Source organism: Corvus kubaryi, unplaced genomic scaffold (genome assembly GCF_017639235.1).
Source record: "Corvus kubaryi isolate FWS band 111438036 unplaced genomic scaffold, C.kubaryi_AGA036_p1.0 37396, whole genome shotgun sequence".
NCBI classification, from domain to species: Eukaryota; Metazoa; Chordata; class Aves; order Passeriformes; family Corvidae; genus Corvus; species Corvus kubaryi.
The window spans coordinates 12,265,840-12,280,563 of NW_024581135.1; the positions used below are offsets into that span (position 1 = coordinate 12,265,840).

At 40.9% G+C, this 14,724-nt stretch overlaps 1 protein-coding gene across 5 annotated transcripts in view; it reads right to left on the reverse strand.

Annotated features, from left to right (window-relative positions):
• Positions 1-13,110, reverse strand: part of PTPN4 (protein tyrosine phosphatase non-receptor type 4) — a 112,023-nt gene extending 98,913 nt beyond the window's left edge. For 2 of the 5 annotated variants that reach the window (XR_006018288.1, XM_042041596.1), the window contains exon 1: positions 12,995-13,108. The gene's annotated coding sequence lies outside the window, so the exon portion shown is untranslated. Of the gene's footprint in view, positions 1-12,994 lie in introns of all 5 variants that reach the window. The other 3 variants (XR_006018287.1, XM_042041597.1, XM_042041599.1) reach the window with 3 other exon arrangements.
• Positions 13,111-14,724: the final 1,614 nt, after the last annotated feature.

Genomic DNA, 14,724 nt, shown 5'->3' on the forward strand with positions numbered 1-14,724 from the left:
CAAATCTTGAGTTTATCTTATTTGCCTTATGGGGTAATCCAGTTCTCTGATATACTAAAATTTTTTCTGAACTCTGTATTATCTACAGCTTTCAATAAGAAGAGACATAAATGAGATAGGATTAATTTCAAGACTCATTTTTGAAGAGCATGACTAATAATGCTTTTAGAATATAACAGTCTGCAGGGCTCTCTCTGGTCAGCTTCTGATCCAATTTATGCTTTCTCTGCTGATCCCAGTAGTTTTCACAACCCCTCATGGACACTGTATCCAGTCACTTATGGAAATGTACATTCGAGCTACTTCATTCCCAGTAACACATGCTTAAATCTAGCAAAAAGTGTCATCAGTGTGTTCAGAATATAAGAACAACACTTATTCTTAAAAATTAAGTTAGAAAACTGTTTTCTGAAAACATAAATTTCCTTTATAAGTTAGGACAATTTCTATATCTAACAAGCAGGCATAATTCACTGCAAAAATACAGAAATTGCATACAAGGTGGTTATACACCGATTCTGCTGAAAAGGATCTTAGAAGGTAAGTGGGAAGGAAAGAGAGTATTTTTAGTAGGTCATAAGATACAAACATAAACCAACTATGTCACGCTGTTGTAGAGAGGGAATTCCTCATATGAGGATACTGAGTCAGGCGCACAGCCCACGGGACAGATGAAGGTCCTCTCTCATGATTCTCAGTATTGCAAAACCTCAAACAGATTCAGTTTTAAGCTTCCTAAACCAGATGCAGGTTAAATAAGAACAGTCAAGAGCCTGTTCCAATACCAAGCAGTACCAAAATGAAACACGTGAAAAAACAGAATAATAAACGAGAAAGAATTCAGATTACTTCATCCAATACTGCAGAAATTGAATGTATTACAGCTTTTTTCAAGCACTTGGAAACACAATTTTTATCCATATATAGCTGATGGAATGTTTATTAAGACACTCAATGTTACACCTATTAGATAGTAGCTTTAGTTTTTTTATCATGGTATGGAGGAGTCCAACACACTCACAGACCCTGCCCTGGCAGAACAAAGCACTTCTGGAAAAGGAATGACAAGTACAAAACACAGTAAAGTCGTCAGGGAAGGATTTGGTTCAAACTTAGGACTATATTTTTTAGTCCCTGAGATAAATTTTTAACAACCTGTTCTACAAGCAGGTTATATACTTGTATATACTTTGAAACCATGGTCAATAAAAGGGATTACCTGACAATATGGAGCTATGAAACACAGTGTGCTGTACCAAGCAATAACTTATTTCTTGCTTATTTCTATAATTATATTTAATTTTATCCACGTTTCAGGTTTTCTGGCACCTACTTGCATGAGCTGGATAGATTGCTTCTTGCCCAGTCTTCCCCATCTCCTACCCCTTCTGGTATTTTCTGGGGGGCTCTTCCGGTTCTATTTCCCCCTCTTGCATTCAAAACAAATTACAAAGATTTGATGCAAAATGTATCAAAATGTTTCTGACATATTTGAGGTTGCCTGTGTAAGAGCAGCAGTGCAAAAGAGGATTAGTAATATCCACAATGGTTTCAAATAAAACATGAAGTATTGGGTTTGTCTTGCTTACTGTCATAAACTGTATTTCATAAAGAAGCAGAAAACAGATAAACCTAAAACCACAGAAGGATGCTTGCTTTTAGACAAATCTAAAATGATTTTTTGCCCTTTAGCATAACCAAGTTTCCCTAACTAAACCATTTTTAGATGCCCATTATAATTTCTTCCACCTTATAAATTTGTTACATTCAAAGCACCTACAAGAACAGAGGAAGGGCAAGAATGCGTTTTAGGGAAAAAAAAGCCATGTTTAATAAACTTCAAACATTAGGCTTACAAATTGTGCCAGCAACGTTCCATTATCTTGTTTCGATAAATGCTGAACAATCTGGGAAATTAAAAGAAGCTTCACATTGCAGTGACAAAATTAAGATAGGTTTCGGTGCACCTATCAGTCAGTTGAAATGCAGAACATTAACATACTAACTTTGTGGATCCTTGAATGACATAAGTGTCAAGACGAAAGCAGCTGACTCAAATGCAATCTGAATTAGACAGAAGTGGAAAAGGAAATGGAGAAGAACTTTGAGGAACCAACAGAAGATCCAACTTCACTTTCTATACTATTTTTTTTAAGATAACACCGTAACAGCACTCAAATCCTAAACGCATGTAATTCCAAATGACAACACTGAACACTAATGGCCCTGCAGTTATGACATTGTCTGTGTTACCAATCTTGCTGCTTACCATACTCTACCTTGCCTCTCTTTCCCCTCATCACCACCAAAACACTTCTCAAGGTACAGGGTAAATTTCATCTGAGTCTTTCCACTCCAAGTGTTAGGACAGGGAAGGACTAGAGACAGGCCATACTTCCTATGTCTCCACCGAGCTGAAATGTTTCTCAAGTGCCAAAACATGCACCTACTCATGCATCAAGGTCAGTGAGGAGGGGACTGTGGGTCTGCATCTCAAGGTGACTGGACTGGTGGCAGCAAGTCTCAGCATCAGTTGGTTCTCAAGATGAAATTCCACAAAGAAGCTCTTAACACCTCCTTCTCCTCACACAGAACCAGACTGTCTGGTGAGCATGAATTAGGAGATTGGGAGGGTGGGGAAAGGCTACTGTCATCTAAAAGGCCCTGCTGGTAGCTTAACTTGGTTTTCTGAATTATCAGCAACAGAGAAAAATAAAACTAGAATACAGAAAAATCTATTAATCTGAGTACCCTGCTGACAACCAGAACAAAACTCTTCCCTTCCAGATGTGCTGCCCACCCCAGGTGGTAACACTGCACCCTTACCTGATGGAAACTGCATGCATGAGTTGCCCAAAAGCAACAACACTCAAAGCGTTCATTTATAAGGCAGTAAAGCACTACTGAACACAGAGTGCTGTATTTCACATCACATCATCTTTGAGCTACTTCAAAAGAAAAACACCATCAATTTTCTAATGCTTCTGGTGTGTCCAAACCACCTCCTTGGAGATAATCTCACTTTCTATAACCCACCTAAGAACTTCAGGATCAAAAGGACTGTTCCAGACAACATGGCCTGAGGTGTAATGTGAACATAAAAGCCTGGAAGTACTTCCAGTGTAAGCCTGCATTACCACAGGTTGGTCACTTCTGTGGTTGTTAGCATCAGAAAATTGAGCATTTTGGAGGGGAGGATATGCTTTACACTGTATCAGTTGAACAGATAAAAAATTAACCAAACAACTCCATTCTTTGAAGACTTTTTTTTATATTTTCACCACAATATAAGAACAGGAGACTATGCTTAACATTTGGTTGACCTCTAAGGAAAAATCCACTAGTGAATATTTCACTGACAACCTTTGCACAGAGCTCAACATGCAAATTAACATGAATAGAGCTTGAGAGAAAAGATTAAAATTACACTGTTTTGGAATGGTGAATGTAAATACATCATTTTCAAATGAAACTGTCAAACATCTTGTTGTGGTGGTAAAAACCAAATCACTATGCAAAATGATAATACAAGAAAAGTCAATTGTATGTTTCTAATAATAAATGCTCTTATGGCTTTTGAAGTCACAAAAAAACTCTTGGCTGAATTGAAGCATTGATTTCTGTAGTTATTTATGTGCAGTTCCTATTAGAATTCTATTGAATTCCTTGAATGGTGAATGGAAGTGCTTTTGAAAACACACACAAAAACTGTTAAACAAGGGACAAAATAAATGGAGAGTGTGGCATTGCCAAAAAAAGTTTCAAAAAGTCAACAGAACATTTCAACACTTTTTGAAGTGCAAGCATGTATGACATGGTTTGACAGAAAATAAGTCTAATACAAAAACAATACACAAAATATATTTCCCCATCACTCTTGAAGAGGAGCACTTTGCTTCTCAAACATTATTTCTAAATAACTTGCAATACTCTTAAAATACAATCTATAGTAAAACATAGTTCAATTGTTAAGAGAATTTTAAAATGCTATCACTCCATCTTTTTGTCCACTATACACCCAATATGATGATATTTTATTTACTATGTATACAGATATATCTGAAGTGTACAATGTATGTTAATTATGCTAGGAAAATAAGGATATTTATATATTGCCAAAAGAAAAGGTTTCACTGTGGGTTTTTCTGAGTACTAACAAGAGACATTTAAGTCTGGAAAGCAGATTTTTAGAATGTAGATTTCTGTTTACAGCAGAAAAATAATAACATTAATAAGTTTATCTTCAGAACTTCTGTATCAGCCTATTTTTAAGTGAAACCACGTTTGTTTTCTCATGGGAAGTAATGAACACTTCTGAAGAAATCTTACCATAGAGTGCTCTTCAGCAACTTAAGTAGTATCTTATTTTGAAGCAATTTAAAATTATTATTATAGCACTACTCAATACATCTAAAGATTCTTTTTTTTTTCTATTTTTCCTAATTACTCATCGCAACTCATTCTGCTGAACGATGGCAACTCCTTTGAATCTGCAGTTACACATCTTTGTCCCTAACACAATGACATGATTGCTATCATGTGCTGCTCTCTGATGAGGAGATCTCTGGTCATATAACACATCCCAGTGTAGTACACAACTGCTGCAGCACACACAGTTATCATGGCACACCACAACACAAAATATATTCAAATTAATATGAAAGACTTCAGTGGGAAATGCCTTTTGCAGATACCACAGTAGCTACAATCATTTCCCACAACAGTTGGAATGAACCTGTCTGGCAGACATACGAAAAAAAATACTGTAAAGAGGTGAATTGGAAAATGCTTACATCAATGTAACTTAGAAATAGAAAACAGGGATTTGACAAAGTAGCTTTACTGGCAACATAAGTTCTATTCAAAGGCGGCTGAACATGAGCTGAAGTTTCAGATGTTAATCAGGTTTCTCTTTCAAGCTACTCTCTCACATACATTTCATTAGTATAATTTCTACAAAGCACTTTTATTTGTTTTCTCAGGACGGTGCATGTGCTTCCAATGCCAAAGAAGTTATTATCTGTATCACCCTTACGCAGAGAAGAATGCTTTTTATGAAAATCCTGCAGAAAGCATCTAGCATTAATGAGCTCACATATAGCTTTCCTGTAAAAGGAGGGAGAACATATGTAACTGGGGAGGGGACAGCACCAGGATCATTAAAAGGAGGCAATGCTTCTGCTAGTAACTACAACAGAGTCTTTTAATTGCTTACTTCAGTTTTATTAAATAGCTTACAGCTATCTAGAGAATTTCCAATCTTTCATTTAATTAATCTCACGAATGAAGGTCTCCTGCAGGAATTTCCTCTTGGAGGACTTTTTGTCAGACGTTCATTTTCAATCTATTTTCTAGTCCTCTACTGAGGAATTCTAAGTGTAACTGTATATATACATCCTTAGTGGTTACTCACACCTCATTTTCTTACTGTATGTCTCTCCATCTTTCAAGTGGCAAGTTTTTGAAAGTAGCGATATTTTAATTAATATCTTTATTATGTCTGTTATTCAATTCCATAAAATTTACTTAACTATTGCAAAGCTTGAAAATAATCCAGAGTTTCTGCAAGCACGGGGATTGTGGAAAGTCAAAACCAGCTTTACCAAAAGAACCCAGGCAGCATCTACCATACTGCATCCCTCCCCAGGGGCACACACAGGCACTTTCCCAAGCAGATCTAGGAACTGTAGAACAAAATAGTCAAATCTATACTGTGAGATAAGGGGAGAGACAGTATCATCAATACCTTAAGTCTCTTAAGTAATAGCAAACCTATTAAGTGAAGATGCCCAAAAATTGTAACCACATCACACCACCCAGAACAGCAAAGCAAAGTCAGGTTTTCCCAACAATAAATTCCAAAATTATTTCTGTAGCCTAAATTTGAATATCTGAAGTTTTAAAAATTCAAGCCACTTCCAGCCTGAGTAGTTTACAAATTTAACTTACATGATACATGTTAATATATCATACAATGAAAGGAGAAGCAAAATATTAATCAGTGAAGGGTTAAGAAAGGTAAGAAACTTTTGTCACCATTAGTGGTCGATCCCTCCTCCCCTAGTTGCATGTACAGCTTGAGAAGAGATGACAGGACCACACCTTAGTACTGAAGGATCTACATCAGCAGTCTAATTTAAGCTCACAGGAAACAAGTAAGCCAAAAAAATATTCAAATCATTTCGAGGTAAGACCCCATAATACAACCATCTGTTCTGCTTGTTCCATTGTAATACCTCTTCTGCATTGCAGTTTCTCCCTCCTGTGGTTGTGTGTACCACAGTAATTTCAGCACAGTAACTTCCGAACAGATCATGAGATTTGCTGACATAAAAAAAAAAAAATTACCTTTCCCTTTTCACTATGTTTACCAAAACCCTACATATTTTAAAACTATTGCAAGGCAGCTTTCTTTTTCCTCTTTCCCCTCTTCTCTATCCCGATTTAGACAAAAATTATACACCCCTTCAGTTTTAGAGGCAGACACATTCCAGTCTTTCAAAACCTTTTTTTCCACATTACATCCTTCCAAATATTAAAGAGCTCTGCTCCACAGAAAGCAGGTGCACTTGGATGAGCTAACAGGACGCCCTATCTTCTTACAGAGTCAACACACAAGCCTAAAACATAGTAAATGGGGAATTACTTGTAGATTAGGATTCCCAAGACTCATCCACAGCCTCATTTGCACTCAAGTACTAAAAACAGACTGTGGCATCAATCCTAACTGAATCCTACCTCCCAAAAAAAAAGGCAAGAGTCTCTTCCAAGGGAAGTCTTAATAGCAGCTCACAGTTTGGAGGTTACAGGCCACAGATTTAAAACTCAAATACCAAGTTCCATAAAATTTTATTTTTAAGTCAAACTCATTGATACACATCCCTTCTCCAAAAGTAGAGCTCTTCTAAATAAGGGCACTCTATAAACTCAGGAAAACATTTTAAGAGCAGTACTGAGGCTATATGCAGTTTAGAGACAATACAAAACTGGCATATGCAGTGCACATACACAATTCGTATGGGAAAAAACAACTTACAATGCAACACATCACTGGACATCAGCATTGGTCATCTTTAACCCTATTTACACATCAAAAGATAAAAATATGTCTCACTTTTTCAGATGACATTAAAGGCTTGTTGCATGTATCAAGACAGACAAATGCAAAGTGACATATGCTAATTTTAACTCTCTCCAAAGCCAATTTTTCATGGGAAGACTGCAGGTTTTTTCCCCAGAAACATCTCTGAATTCACTGACAAGGTTAATGGAAACAAAACAAACCCAGTTTTATTATGGGATCTTCCTCCTAAATTATTTGTCATTTTTTTAAGCAAAAGCATTGAATCATTGCTGTAAAATCTGAGAAGCATTATTTTTTTTCTGTACCAAGAGAAATACATCACATTTTGGATTATCTTTTTGTTCAAATCAGTTATAAGAGCTTTAATTACAATTACAATTAACATGTTTTGCAACTTATAACTATTTGACATAGCTTAGGAAAATATAAGGGAAATACTGGAAGAAAATATTATAAATAAAGAAAATGTAAGGGAAAGCACCATCATGAAATTATCTCTTGGTCCAGATAAAAAACCCCATTCTAACATGGAAGTTCAGAGAGCATTAATAGCAATAATTGTTCTTCCACTGACTGGTATATTTTCCATGTGCTCTTATTGACCATGTGGTAATTTCTCTACCTGAAGGACAGGAATTAACATTTCTAGGTCTATTCAAGTCTGAACCAAGTGTGAAGTTACTTCAGCACTGCATCTCTGTCGGCACATACGAGAGAGCACAAGTTCTGCTATGTCACACCTGAATCCCTCCTTTTAAAAACACAGCTTTGCAGTGTTACCAAATCCACTTGCTTGACTCTTTTGCAAATACCACCTTCCACTGTGACCAGAAAACACAGGAATCTTGCTTGTTAACCTCCTCCAAGACAAAGTATGCCAGCCTATCTCTGAGACAAAGGAGCCACAGCAGGCTCTTTTACCAGCTGCTGCTCTGGTTAACATGGACACCGATCTGCTGCAGATAGAGTTTCAATTTTTGGTTTTAAAACTGACCGATGCCATAAAAAAAAAAAAAATAGCAGACAACTTGACTAAGAATCGTTTTCTCATCTAAGAAAACACCACTTACGTAACTTTCATTGCACTCGATTAACACTTAAGTTTCAGAGCAGTACTGATATAACTCATTTCTGTCTTTTGCAGCAGACACAAAACATTGTTTGAAGGGTTGGTTGATTGGGTTTTTGGGGGTGGTGGTTTGTAGGTCAGGGAGATGTTGGTACACAAATGCAAAAAACTGGCCAAAGGACTCAGGAAAAGCTAAAGTACACTCAACTGTCTTAAAGGTTAATATCCTTTTGGAGACAAAATGAGGGTCACTTGCTTAACCCAAGCACATTTAACAGCACAAAACCAAATCAATTAAAATTGTTACTCCTAGCAAACACCAAAAAAGAGCTTACATTTAATTTTTTTACAATTCGCTTATTAAAACTATCAAACAAAACAGCAAAATCACACAGAACTTAATACCTTCTGACTAGAACATCATCCCAAGAAAAAGCACCAGTTAGAACGTTTTGAGTAGCAGATATTTAGTGATTTTTAATTTAAAGTCTAAAACCCAGGTTAATAAGAGAACTTACTACATCCTCCTTAAATCTAATCTACAGAATTCTAATTAAAAAAAAAATCCAAGTATGAAAATGTTAATCTGTAGCAGCACTACGTTTGATTGTCATTTGAAGATCTGGGCTCTTGGTCATGCAGAATAATTCAGTTATTATTCTCTAATCTGGTTACCCTGAAAAAGATAAGAAATACCCAGAAAGGCAATGTAAGAATGCACATGCCATAGGAAGTGGATTGTCTATTTCTTCCTCTTTAATCTTAGGGTCAGAAGGAAAACTGAGAAGTGGCAATGAAGAGCTCACTTCACACCCCAATCAGTGAAAATATTTCCCAAAGCATTCTTCATTACAGATCATAAGTACTCATAATTAAAAGACTGTTTATTTTAAAATGGATATTAGCCATTTCCCCCTTCCTCATGTAACTGTAGAGATGGCAGTGTCTCATAAACCACACAAATGGAACTGCATTTATCATCCAACAGTCACTGTGAACTTGTCCAAGTAATTACAGTGTGAGACAAAGTAGTGTGCCAAGAGAGGTCCAGCTGCATCACCCTACCAAGCCTTTTTTTGAAGATGCATAAACTGAGAAAGGAGGAGCCGGTTCAATTCTCACATTTCACAGAGAAATTCATTGAGTTGTGTTTGTCTGATCTACCTGAGAACCTCTGTGACCACAAACTGCAATATTGTCTGGCATGTACTGGGACACTGTGCATACAACCAGCACAGACTTTAGTGTGCTGTTAACCACATTCTTTTAACTTACACATCTGGACATTGAATTGTGGTAAGACAGTACATCAATAAAACTTCTGGAAACCCTTTAACTGCTATAAACTTGAAGTAATTTATTTTGTAAGTGACAAACTAGTTTTCTAATAATTCTGAAATTCTCCAAAATAAGGATGGAGATTTTGAATATATACCTGCATATATAATACTATAATAATTACATATATTAAAAAAAACTCATAAGAAACTCCAAAATTTTAGAAACTAAAGGTTTTCAAAAGCCTACAGAAAATTGTTTTTGTGCTACTTCAGTGGATTACAAGTCCTGAAGGAAAAACAGCCTCTGTTCCCAAACAAGCATATATCAACAGCTGGTCCAGACAGCAAAGATCTGCTGCTGATTACCAGCCCACTGCTGAGCTCCTTGGATTTTTTTCTCCTGCTCAGGCCATTCTCCCCTCTTTTCTCTTCCACCTTCACAGTTCCTTCATTCCCCCATGAACAATTCCATACTATATACATGCACAAACCATTTTTACAGTTATTTAGGTTGGAGCACATTAAAACCCATGAGAATTTTGTCTGGCCATTTTATGAAAAGTGACAACACCAGAGTGAAAGTGTGGTATTAAAAAAAAAAAAAAAGCACAGTCAACCATCTGCTGAAAGATTCTCTTATTTGACCACTTTATAATTGGTGAGAATGGAAGTGAGGTGACACAGCAACAGGATGTGAAGGCATGGGATTCACATGATCTTGCACCAAATTTAAACCCAAACTGGGGGAGGGAGGGAGGGAGCAACGCACATTCATGACGAATCAGAGGATCAAACTATTGGTAGTAAGAAGACCCAAGAAGACAAACCATAGAAATGTACTATTTATCAGTTTAAGGAAAATAGTCTTAACATTGACTCCAACAACAAAAAAAACCATGCACATGACTACCGTTTGTTTTAATTAAAGTTTTGACCAGTTGAAAAGTTAAAACAGAATATCCAATCCACTGTAATTTTCAGAAGACATTTACCCAACCCACTGACTACATCCAAAGTCTAAACTGCCTGGAGCAAGCTATTCTGTTTCCCACATGCAGGTGAGCTTATGGCTGACCCATCCTGCTTATCTTCCCTTCCAGTTTAACTTCCACTCAATTCTCCAGAACACGCCTGCAGAGCGTGCATATGCGCACATAAACCAATGCACAAAACTCCCACGTACACTCAACAAACTCCTCATAAAGTAACAACCATGAATAATGACCCAGTGAAATGGAACCCCCAGATGCTGCTCAGGACCTTTCAGCAGTGCTGTTACAATATGAAAGAAATCTTTTACAAGTCCCTTTATCCCCGAGTAATCATGTCACACACCATTGTATTAGGCTGCCAGCCCTGGAGCCCTGCATGCCCAGAAGCCCCTATGACATCACACAAACACAACCAGTCACACACAGCAAAGGAGCCCTGTGTTTGTCCTGACGTCCACTGAGTCACAGCCAATGTTTGAGCTCAAGTTCCTGCAGCAACTTTTGTGTAGGGATCCCTCTGCCCAAACAGGGGTCACTGCAGGATCTGAGCCAAAATTATGCACCCTGAGTATTAACTTACCATATATTTCAAATATGCTAATGGCAGTGACATGTAAATAGTACTATATGAACTCTGCTCATTAACAGAGAGCTCATCCTCTCCACAGAGTCATTAGCATTACTTCTAAGATTACAGGATTTTGGTTTTTATTCATGCCTTACAAATATAGCTGCTAATAACAAATTAATTCTAGTCACAGAAAAACAGTATTGGCTGAACTTTCCTGCTGCTATAGTGAAAGTGTACCCAACCCTGACAGTATTTTTAGCAAGGGTGTTCCATCAATACTGCTATGTACAACCCAAATTAGACACTAACAGGACATGAGAATTGTAAAGCATGGCAACAAACAATACATGGACAATTTTGCTGAACAAGAAGTAACCATCAAGTACACTCTAAATAGGTAAATCTGATTCCAAACAAATTTAACTGCAAACATAAGGAAAACATACTGAAAGGTGAAATTATTTAATACATTTCTGCTAGTAAGGAAAATGCATCTGCATTTCAATGTTTAATCTGACTTTAAAAAAACTACAATTAAAAACACACATCATCTAAAAATACAAAGAAACTGTAATGACAACAAAATTATAGCAAAAAATCAGACTAATAGTACATTTCTGAGTTTATAAAGCATAAACTTGCCCGGGAAACATATTGACACACATGTACATATTTGTAAGCTTATCACCCAGAATCCTATTTTATCAACATGGTGCAAGCCAGAGTCATGCCAATATGTAAAAACAACTTTTTAGGTCAGTGAAGCAAGAAATCCATTGTCAAGAAAATGGCATCCATAAGATTACAATACTGAATATATTATGTTCAGGCAATGAACTGGAAAACTTTCCTACAATATACGTATCTAATAAAAAATGGGTTTACCAATTCTAATGTAACTCATTCCTGTACGCCTGCAACGCACATTTACAATGTGACGAGCACACAATGTCTGCATGCGTGTGAACACGTCGGTGGCTCCCAACATTACAGAGCACTTATTTGCCAAAACAAGCAGGCAAACGTGCACTCACAAAACCCCCTTACCACAGAACTCTGAGTTTAGCTCAGGGCAAGAGAAATAGCCCGTGGGTGAGCAAATGTATGTGCACACTGCAGTCTAACAATTACTCTTGAGCTGAGATCCATTAGCACTTCTATAATACACAAATATTTTCTGTCTCACAGTTCAAAAAAATTTTAACAGCTTGGCCACACTGAAGTCCTGGATGGGTGTAAATAGCACCATAAAGTTCATTCACGTGTATTTTGCATCTGAACGATGTGTAACAGACCAGAGGTATGAACATTTCACGTACACTGCCAGCTATCTAGTTAGCTACTAGGTCTTCGAGATTTTTGAAAGGAAAAGGACGTTATTCCTCTTCCAGCCGGTGCTGCACCAGCATGCACGAGTTAACCCATCACCAGGTACACGGAAAGCCTCTGTCGCATATAGACACAGCGATTATACAAGCCTTCTGCTCGAGGGAGACACTAAAAATGTACCAGAGGAATGCAACGACAGCACTCAAAGCTATTTTCCCTGCCCATAACCAGGGCAACGCGCACATGTGCCTAGAAAGCACAGGATCGCAAAGTTTTATATTAAACACGCTAAAATAAAAATGCGTTTCAGGCGTTCGGCAGAGTTCACCGCATTTCAGAGACCCCGACCTGCCCCCGCAGCTCGTTCCCCTCGAGGCTGTTTACGCGCCTTCCCCCCCCCAGCTCTACACAGCCCCCACACCCCCTTCGTCAGTGGGGAGCCGGCTCTCCTGCTTTATTCGGAGGGGGGAACCGGAGGGAGAGCGCACACACGCGCTTCCCCCCCTCCCCAAAAGGGCTCAGGGCAGAGCCGCTCTCCGCCCGCGGCGACCTGAGCGCAAAGTTGCGGGAGGGGGGGCGGCGCGGGGGGGTCACAGCACGGAGACGCGGCTCGCAGCACCCCTCGTCCCCCCAGCCCGGAGCCCCGAGCGCGCCGGCGGCCGCCTTTACCTTCATGTAACATCCACGTCCTGGTTCCAGATGGAGCGGGGAGCGCGGAGGGAAGAGGCGCGGGGGCTGCGCGCTCGCGCCGCTGCCGCCCCGCGCGACCCCCAACCCGCCTCCGCGGGCGCGCGCACGGGCACGCGCGCCGCAGACGCTCGGGCACGCGCAGCGCCCGCACCCCCCCGCGGGAGCGGGATCGAGACCGGGAGCGGAGACGCCGCTCGCCGCCCCCCCCTCAGTCTTCCTGCAGCGCCCGCCCGAGCCGCAGCCTCGGGAGCAGCAACAGCAGCCGCCCCGCGCCCCGCCGCAGCGGCGAGCGCCGCATCGTACTGCGGTGGCTGGGCGAGGGAGCGGGGGGAGGAGGGGGGGAAAGAGCTGGGGAAGAAGGGGACGGAGGAGCCCCGGGGGGAAGGCGGAGGACACCCCCACCCTCCGGCCTCTCCTTCCCCCCTCTCCTCACAGCGACCGGCCGGAGAGGCCGCGAGGGCCGGGGCTCTCCCTCACGGGGCGCGGCACTGCCTCGCACGGACCGGCGGCTGCCTTGCTCCCGGCCGGGAGGCAAAAGGGACCGGGGGTAGCTGGAGCGGCGGGGCGCTGCAGAGGCGCCTTCTCTGCCGGCGAACGAGCGAGCGCCCGTGGGGGAGGAGAGGGGAGGACCTGCAGCCTCCTCCCCTCATCGCCGCCCTCCCGCCCGCCTCACGCGGGCAGCATAGCAACCGACATGGCAGCTGCGCAGTCAGCCGGCGGCGGGCGGGAGGCGGCCCCGAGAGCTCGCGAGAGCCGAAGGGGGGCGGGCGCTGTGCGCTCCTTTCTATTGGCCTTGTCGTGTGTCCGTAAAAGGGAGGGGCAGGACCGAGAGTGCGCCTGGCGGTCTGATTGGCTGGATCTGCCAGGGCTGCAGGCGGCGGTGAGCACTGATTGGCCGGCCGAGCCGTCACTCACGCCTGCAGCCGTGTGCCGAGGTGGGAGGCCGGCGGCGGCAGGCGCTGGTTGTGCTTGGTTTTCGCTGTTCTCCCTTGCCTGTGGGACGGGGTCCTGCTGAGGGTGGTTGTGCCCGTGGAGCCGCAGGCTCATCTTCTGACCCGCGCCCTTCGGAGGGAGAAAATGAGCCACAGAGGAGCAGGGGAGGTGTCTTAATGTCGTAACCCTCCGTCTTGGTCACATGGCCACCCAGCCTCACCCTGCAAATGTCCCAGGGGGTCATTACTGCCTGTAGGTCCTTGCAGAGCTTTCCACAGTATAAGATGTATTGTGCCTCTTGGCTACATAAAGATAGTCATATGTGGCCCATGGGAAGTTTTGCGTTCAAAGACGTGGTTTAACACAACTCGGTCCTTTGATGTACTTACACTGTGTATGAAAGAGTTTGGTTAAAAATGACTTTAATGTCCACTTAACTAAAATACAACCTCTCACAACAAGCTCTTTACCTAATAACAGACACATAGAATATATAGAATAATTTAGGCTGGGAAAGACCCTTAAGATTACTGAGTCCAATGTTTGGGAATGAGTTCTTGGATTTCACAATTAAATTCCTAACCATAGCAAGATGTGGAGTAATACTGAAGGAGTTTGCATGTTCTCTTCCAATTAGGAAGCTTTCTAAAATCTCATTCGTTTGATGTTTGCAAACCTTATACATATTGCCAACCTAAATTGTTCTTGTGCCAGTTTTGTTCTTTTGCTTAAGTAGTCCTTCCCTCTTAGCAGTGTTTTCCCCCAATTACTTTTAA